Here is a 14,696-nt window from a genome sequence, read left to right on the forward strand (position 1 = left end):
GGTCACATGTGGGGTATTTATACTGCCTGGCATTTTAGGGGCCCTAAAGCGTAAGAAGAAGTCTGGAATATAAATGTATAAAAAACTTTACTCATTTGGATTCCGTGAGGTGTATGGGGAGTTCATGTAAGATTTTATTTTTTGTCTCAAGTTAGTGGAATATGAGACTTTGTAAGAAAAAACAAAAAAAAAATTTTTTCCGCTAACTTGTGCCAAAAAAATATCTGAATGGAGCCTTACAGGGGGGGGGGGGGGGGTCAGGTCATTGATCACCCCCCTGTAAGGCTCCATTCAGACGTCCGTATGTGTTTTGCGGATCCGATCCATGGATCCGCAAAACACATACGGACCTCTGAATGGAGCCTTACAGGGGGGTGATTAGGGAGTCTATATGGGGTGATCACCCCCCCTCTAAGGCTCCAGTCAGAATTCCGTATGTGTTTTGAGGATCCGCGGATCCATGGATCGGAGCCGCAAAACACATATGGACGTCTGAATGGAGCCTTACAGGGGGGTGATCAGGGAGTCTATATGGGGTGATCACCCCTCTGTCATTGATAACCCCCCCCCTGTAAGGCTCCATTCAGACGTCCGTAGGTGTTTTGCAGATCCACAAAACACATACGGGGTTAATAAGTGAAGGTGGGGGGGGGTGTAGTGTAGTGGTGTTTGGTGCTACTTTACAGAGCTGCCTGTGTCCTCTGGTGGTCGATCCAAGTAAAAGGGACAACCAGAGGACCAGGTAGCAGGTATATTAGAAGCTGTTATCAAAACAGCGTCTAATATACCTTTTAGGGGTTAAAAAAATTTCATATTTTTGCGGAATACAAATGCAGACACACGGATGCGGACAACATACTGAATTGTGTCCGCACATTTTATTAACCCATAGGAATGAATGGGTCCGCTTCTATTCCGCAAAATGCGGATTGGATGCGGAAAAAATAATACCGTCATGTGAATGTACCCTAACCCAGACACCTCTGCCAAAAAATCCCAAATGATTCCTATCGGGGGTAAACTAAGCGCCTTCCACTCCACATGGAGAAATATCACCTCTTCTCCATGGGTGTGCTATCTTCAATTCTGCAGGGGTACAAAATCAAAATGTGTTAGCTATCCACCAGACAGATTCTTACTAAACCATACTCTTACAGACTATTGGAAGCAACTGGGATAGAAGTAAAAACCTTACTAGAGTAAAAAAGCAATAATTCCAGTCCTGCTCTTGGAGCACTTTCAGGGTTATTACCCCACATTTTTTTTGGTAAAAAAAAACAACAACAATGGCTCATTCAGGGCAATAATAAACTTAAAAGCCCTGAACCAATATGTCATACACAAACATTTTTAGATGGAGTCCATACAAGCGACAATAAACCTCTTGAGCAAAATGGTAACACTGGAATTGATGGATGCTTACTTCTATATTCCCATTCACAAAAATTCCCAGAAATATCTCAGGTTTGGCATCCAAATGGGAGGGGTACTCTGTCATTTCCAGTTCAGAGTCCTCCCGTTCAGTCTCTTATCCTCTCCAAGACTATTAATGAAGGTAACGTCAGAAGTGTCGGGTTTCCTTAATCAACAAGGCATTCTTTTAATACCATATCTCGACGATTTTCTACTGGCAGCCTCTTCAGAAGTCTCACTAGGAGATCATCTTCAGAAAGTAGTCAACATTTTTGTCCCTGGGCTGGCTAAAATAAATGCAGAAAAATCCAGTCTAATACCAAGTCTGGGAGTCCTGAGCTCAGAGCAGCATTGTTCCTTTCTTCCTCAGGAAAAACAGGAGCTATTGATTAAGAAAATCCTTATATTCCATCAGTCCAGAGCATATTCCATAAGAAACATTATGGCAGTCCTGGGACTACTTACCTCAACAAGCCTGTCAGTGATATGGGCTCAGGCCCACACAAGAATTCTCCAAACCTTCCTTCTAACGGTTTGGGACAAGACCAAAGTTTTGCTGAACAAGAAAGTACTCATACCAGCATCAATAAAAAAAAATTCCCTCGGTGGCAGATAAACTTCAAAGAGGTGTTTTATGGAGGCCGTCTCACCACCTGGTTATCGCCACCGATGCCTTCATCAGCGGATGATGGACTCGTATGGAAGTTGTAGTAGTGCAGGGGATGTGGAACAGTCAGATGAACTAAGCATCTTTGAATTTAAGGGAATTAACAGCAGTCCTCTATGCACGACTAAGGAGTCTAGAATCCTAAATGAGATCCAGGAGTGTGAAAATTCTGACAACAGTGGTGTATATAAACAGTCAAGTGGAACAGGTATCTCGTGCTGGCAGAAATCTTTGCATGGGGAGAGATCAATCTAACCTCTTTATGTGCCTTACACCTCAAAGGGGAAGAAAACATGACTCCAGACTTCCTTGGCAGAAACACCTTAAGAGAAAGCGAGTGGTTTCTGGACAAGAAGATATTCCTGCACCTAACTCGGAGATATGGGACACCAGTAGTGGACATTTTTGCCACAAAAAAAAATAATTCTCAAGTCAAGGACTTTTTTTTTTTTCTCTGTCACCCCAAGACCATCCTTTAAAAATAGATGCATTATCAGTCCCTGGCGAAAGGGTCTACTTTACACGTTATTTCCATTTGTACTGGTTCCTGATCATGAAGATTCTGGAAGAAAAGGCGCATAGAATTGTGATAGCTTCTGTCACGAACCAGCGGGTGTGAACCCACTGTGCCACATGTCCTACCTCTCCTAAGGGCATTGTCTAAGTGAACCACTCGATTCTTCACAGTACCCTTGATGGTGGGGATAGACTTTCCCGAAGGTCTTGAGGAGAGTAGGCACACGAGGAAGCTGGTCCAGGCGGACCAGGAGGTGACTGAGAAAGGTACCAGAAGTACAAGCGTAGTCAGGCAGGAGTCGTTACCAGGAGCAACAGTGCAGGACCGAAGGATGAGACAGGCGTATTCAGACAGGCAAAAGGTCAGGGCAGGCGGCACAGGTCAGGCAATCCGGTTCAGCAACAGGAGAGTCAAGGCAAACAGGCAGGGATCAGACGGTTAGCAGAATCCAGGAACAAAGTACAGGTCAGTAACACAAGTGAGTATCAGGATCTTTAACAAAACACAAGGATCTTGACACTGAGGCATCTGGAAATGGGTGCTGCTACACTTATATATTTGCATGAGGGCTAGGATTGGTCAGCGAGGTCACATGACCTAACCCATAAAACCCGGAAGTGATGTGTGCCAGCCCTTGAGGAAGTGCTGCAAAAAAACAGCAGCAAGCATGCTGTGGTCAGGGCTGAGATGAAACTGTGGAGCGGCTCCTAAGAACCACAGCACCTACACAGAGCCCCGAACTGCAGTGGTGAATGGGCAGCTCTGGCCACAGATCAGCACTGAGCACGGCGCCTGGGACTGCGGTGGTAAGCAGGGCAACAGCGGCTCACATCAGCCGCTGTTGCAGCTCCTTACTGGCCCAAAAGATCTTGGTTCCCCCTCCTCTTGAAATTCTCAGCAGGGGACTTTTGAATCCTCCCTCAGGTTCCATATTGTTACACCCAGGGATCAGTCAGTTAAATTTGACAGCCTGGAGACTGAAACTTCCTTTCTAAGGAGGAAAGGTCTTTCCGAGAAGGTAATTGCTAATCTTCTCAGCAGTAGGAAAAAAAAATGATATCACAGAATCTGGAAAAAAATTCCAACACACATAGAGGACAAATGGGATCCTCATGAACCACTGGAAGTTCTGATAATACTGAGCTTTCTACAGGCAGAGTTCGATTTAGGCTTTAGGGTAAGCACCCTAAATGTGTACATATCTGCTCATTTCTGGATATTAGGCTGTCTGAAGGAAGCCTTATTAACCGTCTCTACGTTCATCAGTCACTCCTTGGTATTTAAATTTAGTTCTTTCTGTCCTCATGGATGCCCCAAGACTTCACACGTTTAAAACTGCTCTTGGCAGTCACAGCAAAGAAGGTGGAGGAAATACAACCACCTTCTTTACATATTGTGGAAGACAATATTGTCCTTAAACATTGACTGGTATTCCTTCCCAAAGTAGTGTCACATCTTCATTATCAGCAGGACGTATCCCTTCCATCCTTTTCTGCACAGCCAAATTCAGAAAAAGAAAGTATTAATCCTTGGATGTGCACAGATGTATTCTAGAGTATCTATGTGTCACGGAGGCCTTTAGAAGATCTGACCACCTCTTTCTTCAATATCAAGGCCCTTAAAAGGGCAAAGCGGTGAGTAAAGCTATAATAGCACGGTGGATACTTCTGACCATAACATTATGTTACAAAGAAAAATGTGCATCTCGGCCTCTTGGGCAGAAGAGGCTTCTGTCTCCCTAGAACAGATCAGTAAGGCTGCAACCCATCTACATTTTTCAAAACACTACAAATTAGATGTCTTGGCTAATAAAGAATTAGCCTTTGGCAGCAAGGTGCTGTCTGCAGCAGTCCCCCACCTAAAGGAGGCTTCTCTGAATACCCTCTTGTCAGTGCCGTTGTGGAGGTTAACAGGAAATCCAGATACCGGTAAGTACCGTATTTTTTGCCCCATAGTACGCACTTTCCCCCCCTCCCCAAATCGGGGGGAAAATTTCACTGCGTCTTATGGGGTGAATACCGGAGGACCGGGAAGTGGTGAAAGCTCTGTACTCAGAACTTCCTGGTCCTTGGCTGTGCTGTGGCTGCACACAGCGTGAGGGCGCTCTCTGACCTCACGCTCTGCGCTTCTGGTCACAGCACACCAGACGGCAGGAAGAAGACGATCACTGGCGTCCGGAGCAGCAGAGGTAAGTGGCTTTTTTATTTTATGTGATCTGAGGCATGGGGGCTGATTAAAAGGCTGATGGCTGACCGATGGCAAGGGGGCTGACCTATGACATGAGAGCTGATTAAAAGGCCGAGGGCTGACCTATGGTACATACAATGCTGTGTGAGGGCAATTTTTTTTGAGGGGCAATCTGTAGTTTTCAATTATACCATTTTGGAATGTGTATGCCTTTTGTTACGCCCACTTTTTGGGGGACATCCAGCGACGAAAAACGGCAAATCTGCCATTTAAATTTTTTGTCCATTACAGTGTTCACCGTATGGGATAAATACTTTTATATTTTAATAGTTTGGGAATTCTCTAACGTTGGGGTATTAAGTTTAAAGAGGACCTTTCACCTGTAAAAACAATGTGAACTAAGTATACTGACATGGAGAGTGGCGCCCGGGGATCTCACTGCACTTACTATTATCCCCGGGCGCCGCTCCGTTCTTCCGTTATGCCCTCCGGTATCTTCGCTTTCTAAGTTATAGTAGGCGGAGTCTGCCCTTATCCTGTGGGCGTCTCCTTCTCCTAGGCTGCAGCGCTGGCCAATCGCAGTGCAGAGCTCACAGCCTGGGAGAAGGAGATGCCCACAGGACAAGGGCAGACTCTGCCTACTATAACTTAGAGAGCGAAGATACCGGAGGGCATAGCGGGAGAATGGACCGGCGCCCGGGGATAATAGAAAGTGCAGTGAGATCCCGGGCGCCGCTCTCCATGTCTGTATACTTAGTTCACATTGTTTTACAGGTGAAAGGTCCTCTTTAATTCAATACGTTCATCCCTTAGTGTTTGTTACTGTTTTAGGCATCTGTAGGGTGGCTTAGAACCTGTCCTGGTCATAATATAAGCATGACTTTTATATACTTCTATCCCAGATTTTGCAGGCATTGTCAGCTGTATGCATAGCTGCCATCCACTGTGTATGGAGTGTGTAAGCTCCTGAGCCCCCTCCATTCACTTGCTGCATACATATACAGTTGTTTTGCTAAGAAATACACCATTTCAGGTTCAGATACTCTTAAAGAGGACCTGTCCCCGCTTCTGACATGTCTGTTTTAGGCTACTTTCACACTTGCGTTCGGGGCTCCGCTTGTGAATTCCGTTTGAAGGCTCTCACAAGCGTCCCCGAACTGATCCGTCCAGCCCTAATGCATTCTGAGTGGATACGGATCCGCTCAGAATGCATCAGTCTGGCACCGTTTGTCCTCCGCTCCGCTCAGCAGGCGGACACCTGAACGCTGCTTGCAGCGTTCGGGTGTCCGCCTGGCCGTGCGGAGGCAAACGGATCCGTCCAGACTTACAATGTAAGTCAATGGGGACGGATCCGTTTGAAGTTGACACAGTATGGCTCAATTTTCAAACGGATCCGTCCCCCATTGACTTTCAATGTAAAGTCAAAACGGATCCGTTTGCACTATCATGAACAAAAAAAAATAAAAAATGTATTTTCTTTTGTTCATAGCAATGCAAACGGATCCGTTCTGAACGGAGCCTCCGTCTGCATTAATATGAGCGGATCCGTTCAGAACGGATCCGATCGAACGCTAGTGTGAAAGTAGCCTAAATAGCTACATGCATTTCCCATGTAATAATTCTGGAGCATCTATTCTTATGTCTGTATGTTGTACCACTCCTGTTATTTCTACTACAAGTTATGAATCAATTGCTATTAGCCTTGAATAAGGGTACAGAGGGGAGGTAACCAGTTGGGGGGGGGGGGGGGGGGGCAGCGCATTATACTCACGTGCGCTGTGGCCGCCGGTCGCTCCTTCTTCTGTCTGTGCGGCGGATTGCTAATGCTTACAGCATTAGCAATGCGCCGCACAGACCTATGAGAAGGAGCGACCGCCGGCCACAGCGCACGTGAGTATAATGCGCTGCTCTCTGCTTACTAACATACCATGGCAGCCAGGACTTCAGTAGCGTCCTGGCTGCCATGGTAACCGATCGGAGCCCCAGCATTACACTGCTGGGGCTCCAATCGGAACTGACACTGCCACCAATGATGGGGGGGAGGAGGGGGACCCTGTGGGATATGGCCGGCACATTCATTGGTGGCGCAGTGGCCACAGTCCCTCCCCTCCTCCTCCTACTTGGTCTTCAGCGGCAGCCGCGCACAGTGGGGAGGGAGAGACTCCCTCCTCCGTGCCGGCCGGCCCAGTCCTGCCTCTCTGGCCTCCGGAGGACACGGAAGCGGTGAGTGAGACGCTTAATTTCACTCCCGCTCCGTGATCACGTGATCTAAACGATTCCTCGATGCAGGGAAACTGCATCGATGAATTTTTTGACTCTATTTCATCGAGTTATTCGAATAATCGTTTCAGCCCTAGCCGCGGCCTTACCTGTCTTCAATTGTCTTCAATTCAACCATAGCCGCAGGCGCACTGAGGGGCTATGGTACAAACTATGGTACAAAAATGTGAATTTCCGCTTTTTGAAGCAGCTCTGACTTTCTGAGCACCTGTCATGTTTTCTGAGGTTCTACAATGCCCAGACAGTAGAAACCCCCCACAAATGACCCCATTTCGGAAAGTAGACACCCTAAGGTATTCGCTGATGGGCATAGTGAGTTCATAGAACTTTTTATTTTTTGTCACAAGTTAGCGGAAAATTATGATTTTTTTTTTCTTACAAAGTCTCATATTCCACTAACTTGTGACCAAAAATTTTAACTTCCATGAACTCACTATGCCCATCACGAAATACCTTGGGGTGTCTTCTTTTCAAAATGGGGTCACTTGGGTAGTTATACTGCCCTGGCATTTTAGGGGCCCTAATGTGTGAGAAGTAGTTTGAAATCACAATGTGTAAAAAATGCCCTGTGAAATCCAAAAGGTGCTCTTTGGAATGTGGGCCCCTTTGCCCACCTAGGCTGCAAAAAAGTGTCACTCATGTGGTATCACCCTACTCAGGAGAAGTTGGGCAATGTGTTTTGGGGTGTATTTTTACATATACCCATGCTGGGTGAGAGAAATATCTCTCTAAAAGACAACTTTTCCCATTTTTTTATACAAAGTTGTCATTTTACAGAGATAGTTCTCTCACCCAGCATGGGTATATGTAAAAATAACCCCCAAAACACATTGCCCTACTTCTCCTGAGTACGGTGATACCACACGTGTGACACTTTTTTGCAGCCAAGATGCGCAAAGGGGCCCAAATTCCAATGAGTACTTTCAGGATTTCACAGGGCATTTTTACGCATTTGGATTCCAAACTACTTCTCACACACATGTGACCACATTTTTAAAAGAAGCCGCCCCAAGGTATTCCGTGAGGGGTATGGTGAGTTCATGTAAAATTGTATTTTTTGTCACAAGTTAGTGGAATATGAGACTTTGTAAGAAAAAAAAAAATCATAATTTTCCGCTAACTTGTGACAAAAAATAAAAACTTCCATGAACTCACTATGCCCATTAGATACATTTAGAGAAAAATGTATATAGAAATGTAGTTTTATTTGAAAAATTTTACAACTGAAAGTGAAAATTGTCATTTTTTTGCAAACATTTTCGATTATTAACAAAAAAGTAAAAATGTCATCAGCAATGAAATACCACCAAATGAAAGCTCTATTAGTGAGAAGAAAAGGAGGTAAAATTCATTTGGGTGGTAAGTTGTATGACCGAGCAATAAACGGTGAAAGTAGTGCAGTGCAGAATTGTAAAAAGTGGCCTGGTCATTAAGGGGGTTTAAGCTAGGGAAACTGAGGTGGTTAATATTTCTACAACAGATAATATTTCTCACAGTTCTGAGTGCTCCTCCAGCATACCACCTATGCAGAGCACAGCAGTGTCACGCTGTTCTGCACCTGGCCAGCCTGGGCAAACAGAGTCACACCAGAAAGGATTTGCTCTGTGTCATGAATCCCCCCCAAAAAAAAATTTGAATGCTGTCTCCTGGCCAACTGAAAATTAGAGGAAAAAATGCATATATCAGCACAACGAAAAATTAAAGTCATGTTGCTTGAGAAAGACCTTTACGGTCGAAACGTCGCATTTTTTTTTTTTGCTGGTGAAATAAATTCCACTGAATTGAAGACAGGAGAGTGCTGCGGTTTCTTCTATATGACGCAACTGAAAATTAGAACCATGATCACCGATAATAGGAAGAACATTCTATCCATGCTGCGTCAAGGAGGGCTGACCCATGTGCCCTGCATAGCGCACGTCTTTAATCTGGTTGTAACCCGGTTCCTGAAGTCTTTCATCCAACTGCAAGATGTCTTGAAAATGGCCAGGAAACTGCACATGCACTTCAGTCTCTCTTACCATGCAAAACATGCACTCCTTCAGCTGCTAAGGCAGCATAGTGTACACCAACATCGCCTCCTATGAGACGTTTCCACATGTTGGAACTCCACTCTCCACATGTTGGACTGACTAAGAGCAGAGGAAGGCCGTGAACGATTGTTTGATGATGCAGACGAACAGGGGTACTCCCCTGTGTAACTTCAACATTAGTGGTAGCTCATGCGTGGCACCTGCCATTTTTTCAGGCCCTTTGAGGAGACCACATTATTTGTCAGTCACCTGGACTACGGGAGCTTTGTTTTATACCTACTAAGCGGGGTGATAAACTCAGCTACTATAGAGACATCTTATGTAGTAAGTTGGTGTCTGCTTTGTGTCACAAAGGTCTGACGGGGGAGGGGGGGGGGGGGGGTGAGCACTCATGCTCCAATGCCAGTAGTGTGGCATCAAAGCAGGTGTTTAGTGTGGCGGGGAGCATAGTAACCCCCAAAAGATTGAGATTAACCTTTATAAAGATGAATCAGGCATGGATCAGCCAAGATTTCCACACACCAGTGCCTGATGCATCAGACTAGATATTTCTGGCGGTAATGTCCTGACTGCCGTGTGCTGCCACACCATAACATTGTGAAAAATGATTCAGCCACTATTCTGATGCTCAAACTCAAATCTACACCAGCTAGGGGCTGGCACTGACGTGAGCTATAATTTATGCAATTTTCTGGTCTAAGTAATAGTAAATTTGGCGGCTGTGTGAAGCTGTGCACCCTCCAGGTAAGCCCTTCTCACACCAATTTAAAAAAGTGTCAAGAAGTTCAAATATTTTTGAATTTTGGTGCAAATATGCCAGGCGCCATATTTTTTTTTTTTTTTTTTTATTTATTTTTTTATACATGATAGGTTTGATAAATGCCCCCCCTTAACCCCCCACCTATAAAGATGAAAGCCATGGTGAGATACGCTATGATGGACCACCCAGCTTTCCTGGGAGCAGAAGTGAGATTAATACTAGGACTTTGTAAAAGACACAAAGAATGATATGTCATTTTATTAAGACTAATTGGCTAATGTGGGTGAAATTATAACATCTAGATTGGCAAATAAATAAATTAATTGATCATCTTGATATTGAGATGTAGTCTTAGGATATTGTGAGGCTTCATTCTACCTGCAAAAGAATCAAGATAAACATAATTTATCAAAGCATTAGATGATTGCTTATATATATTCATAGTAATATTCTTCGCCAAGCTAAGTGATGGAGTCCCACAAGAAAAAGTTGCTCCAAGTTCTTTCCATTTAAAATATAATAAAAGCTTTGATCATAAGATCCCTGTTATCTGTCTTAATAGTCTTACCAAAGTCTTCCTGCACCGTGTTTGGAGAAAGAAGGATGAGTACAATCCCAGGAATACTGTTCCAACTGTAAAGCATGGGGGTCGAAACATCTTACTTTAGGGGTGCTTTTCTACAAAGGAGACAGAACGACTGCACCGTATTAAAGGGGAGATGGATAGGGCCATGTATCGCAAGATTTTGGCCAACAACCTCCTTCCCTCAGTAAAAGCATTAAAGATGGGTTGTGTCTGGGTCTTCCAGCATGGCAATGACCCGAAACCCATAGCCAGGGCAACTAAGGAGTGGCTCCGTAAGAAGCATTTCAAGGTCCTGGAGTGGCCTAGCAAGTCTCCAGGCCTGAACCCAATCAAAAATCTTTGGAGGAAGCTGAAACTCAATGTAGCCCAGCAACAGCCTCGAAACCTGACAGATCTGGAGAAGATCTGTATGGAGGAGTGGGCCAAAATTGCTGTTGCAGTGTGTGCAAACCTGGCCAAGAACTGCAGGAAACGTCCCACCTCTGTAATTGCTAACAAAGGTTTCTGTACCAAATATCAAATTCTGTTTCTATTGTATCAAATACTTATTTCATGCAATAAAATGCAAACCCATTATTAAAAAATCATACAATGTGATTTTCTGGATTTTTTTTTAGTTTCTGCCTCTCAGGTTGAAGTGTACCTACGATAAAAATTACAGACCTCTCCATTCTTTGTAGGTGGGAAAACTAGCAAAATCGCCAGTGTATCAAATACTTATTTTCCCCAGTGTAAGTTCTCCCCGAGTCTGTTTAGACATTCGAAAACAGGAAAAATCTGGCTTGGTGAAAAGGGTTTTTACGTGCGGAGGTCCTAAATGCAATGTATGCTACTATGCCCAAAAGACAAGTCATTTTAGTAATACTAATGATGACAGAGTGCACAAGATCAATGACATGGATTATGTGATGTACTGTCTGTTCAAAGTCATACATAGGTGGACAACCATAAAACGTACAGCTCGTATAGCTGAACACATTGTAGCTCTCTGGAAACTTTCCACTTTTGCGGCACAAAATAAATCTATAAACCAGTCTGAGGAAGAAATTGCATTAAGAAAGCATTTAATCATGAGGCTTTTTAGATGTTGTGCTTGGATACAAGATTCTCTAGGTGTCTCAATTATAGGCCAGATTGTATGATGATTTATTGGCATGTTTCCTACTCCAGTCCTGTCTTTTGTATGCGTTCTATGTTTGTTGGTCACATGCCTGGAAGTGGAGGGAGGGCTTTGTAGTAAACTATGTTGTGGACAAGAGCTCAGAAGGAGCTTAAAACGCGTAGGAAAGATGCAAACTACTTTTACACTGCTTTTTTAGAAGATGTAATAAAGGATGAAATGATTTTATGTCTAGGCCAGGATGATATTTATCACAGTGGTTCAGAGTATTGGCTTACTTTGAGATTTTTATACCAGAATTTTAGTTCAATAGGGCTCATCTTAGGCTTGCCCCTTTACCGTGAAGCTCCAATAATAATCACCGTACAGATAACTGGCTTATTGTATGTAGGTCACCACTCTGGTCGTTTTCTGTCTGTCGTGAGACACCAGGCAGCATTGGAAGGGGAGCTGTGGGCTCTGGGTTAGGGTGGGTTCACATCATATAAAAAAAAAAGGATACAAAACGTAGCACACCACATTCTTGTATCCTGCACAGTCCGGTAAAAAAAAATGTATGCAGTTTTTTTACAATGGAACTCTATGGTGAACTGATACCACTGTGAGGCATCTGTTACATATACTTTTTTTGGGAATAGAGTGGCCGCACGCATGTGCGAACTGCCGCTTCACTATTTTCAGGGGTAAGGGACCCCCGTTCTTGTGATTGTGGAGGGTCCCAGCACTAGGACCCCCACCGATCCAAGTTATCCCCTGTCCTGTGGTTCATCAGCCAGACAACCCCTTCAATTTTGGTGTCTAATGCATTCTTCCCTTTTAGGCCTTATTCACACACCAGTGATTGGGAGCCAAGACCAGGAGTGGAGCCTACACAGGGATAAGGTACAGTGAAGGGATCTGCACTTGTTCATTGCTTAAGGTTGTACAGGTAAGGTTAACAAAAGCTCTGTCTGTGTAAAGGGCCATCTGACCAATAATCTGCTGGTGTAATACAGGCTTTAGGCTGGCACCTGGTTTTGGCTCACAATCACTGACCAAACACTGAAGTGTGAATGAGTCCTTAGACTGTGCTATGACTGATCTGATGTAAGATTTTAAGTTAATTGATGTAAACAAGGAGGAGGAGCATTCTTTACCTACAAGGACATACATAACTATTATGTCATATTTTCTAGGGATTGACTAGACATTGTGATGCTCTGCAGATGCTGCCTGCACCTATTATGAGGCTTCACTACCATACTCACGTGGTTCACTTTGTAGCCACTTGCACCTTTAAGACTTCTTTGTTTACTGCAACCTTATTTACCCTCTTGCTGCTCAACCACACTTTCCGATTCACGAAGGCGGCTGCACTTTACGGCCAATCAGTCCTCACGGACGTTACGCACTTTACGTTGAGCCACAATAATACCCTTAGTACGGCCTGCGTGCGCTGAGCGTGGTGAAGGAAGGAGGCAGCGCTTTGTGTGTGGCTAGTGTCTGCGCCAATCACAGCCCGCGGAGGAACGAGCGCCGGCGGGCGGGAGCCAGTGGGATAACGGTATATAGAGCCGGGGGGCGTGGTCTTGCGCGGCGGCGGCGGCGGGTGACAGGTCGAGCGAACCGCGAATGGCGGAATAAAGAGCGGGAGCGGTGAAGACATGAGGCGGAGACACCGTGGAGGAGGAGGAGCGGACACCGGGAAAGCAGGTACCGGTTCAAAGGGGGCGGGGTGCTGGGTAATGGAGGGGAGGAGCAGACAGAGGGACCGGAGGAGGTGGTACCGGGGAAGGCACACACTCCTTGTATGTATACACGCACATGTAAATAGTAGACGGCTGCATTGTCCTCTGCGGCTCCGGCCTCACTTCTCTCCGGACAAAGTCCCGCTCGGCCGGAGGCTCTAGTCACGTCCCATTGTCCTCAGGGCCACACAAGTCGCACCAATGAGAAACGCCTGGTCTGTTTTGTGTCCACATGGCTTACTGCAGTGGGGAGCTTGTGTTTGGTTCCAGGAGTTGCTCCTTAGCAGTGGTTTATCGGCTCAGCACTGCTGCTGTGAACTTCAGCCTCCAGGCCTGTGGTGGCTCCTGGTCAGAAAGTGGTTCTCTGACTTTATTCAAAAGCCCCCCCCCCCCCAGTGTGTTTATATAAGAAAACAAGTAGCCATGTGCTGGACCAGTTGTTTTATTATGGTACACATTCGGGAGGAGGAATCTGATGGGTCTCCTTTGTGTGACCACCACTCCATTCCCTGTACCACGCTTGGTGCCTCCATCCTGCTGCTGGACAGCGGATACGTTTGTAACCTACCCCACCGATTTAAGAGGTTGTTTTTCTAGTTCATTGCAGGGACTGTTATACTAATAAAAACTTGTCTGCCTTTGCATCTCTGATGTGTACTCCGGCAGTTTGGTGTGGAAGACGAACAGACCACCCGTGCTCTGTATACAGCATAGCCCCCATTCACTGTATAGAGATCTGGGGGTGTCCGGCAGAAATTTATATTGGCTCCCATTACAGTCCTTGGCGATAAGGTGTGGAGTATACGTCGGAGATGTGAATGTAGTCTTATACTCACCTTTAGGAAAAGTTTTGGAAAAAGTCACGGCACTCTCAAGCTTCAATCCAAATTTAGTGTTTAATCACACTGAAAAATACAGCAATGTTTCGACACACACAGGTCTTTCTAAAGCTACATGTAGCTTGAGAAAGACCTGTGTGTCGAATTGTTGCTGTATTTTTCGGTGTGATTAAACACTAAATTTGGATTGAAGTGTGAGAGTGCCGTGACTTTCTACGTTTGAGGGGTCCCTGGGGCTGGGACCTGACGCCACGAGCACCGCCACCATATCATGAATTTTTTTCAAGTAAGTGGTGCTGTCCTATTCAGTTTTTTTTGTTCTTATACTCACCTTCTCACTGGGCTTTGTCTTGACTGCAGCCGTGATGTTCACATACACCTGCAGCCAGTCACTGGCCTCAGAGCTGCAGCCATCACATGAGGTAAGCGGGCATATGGCTGTGGCACTGGGATGGAGGGAGGCTCTTGGCAGTGAGTATTAATCTTTTTGCATTATTCCAATTAGTGGTCCTGACACTTCAGCGCAAACAATTAAACACTTTATCTGCCAGGGACCTATCTCCTACAACC

General features: G+C 45.2%; 1 protein-coding gene across 2 annotated transcripts in view; it reads left to right on the forward strand.

Annotated features, from left to right (window-relative positions):
* Window positions 1–12,028: 12,028 nt before the first annotated feature.
* Window positions 12,029–14,696, forward strand: part of USP49 (ubiquitin specific peptidase 49) — a 120,167-nt gene continuing 117,499 nt past the window's right edge. For both annotated transcript variants that reach the window (XM_044288296.1, XM_044288297.1), the window contains exon 1: window positions 12,029–13,252. The gene's annotated coding sequence lies outside the window, so the exon portion shown is untranslated. The remainder of the gene's footprint in view (window positions 13,253–14,696) is intronic.

This window comes from Bufo gargarizans, chromosome 3, assembly GCF_014858855.1.
Source record: "Bufo gargarizans isolate SCDJY-AF-19 chromosome 3, ASM1485885v1, whole genome shotgun sequence".
NCBI lineage: Eukaryota > Metazoa > Chordata > Amphibia > Anura > Bufonidae > Bufo > Bufo gargarizans.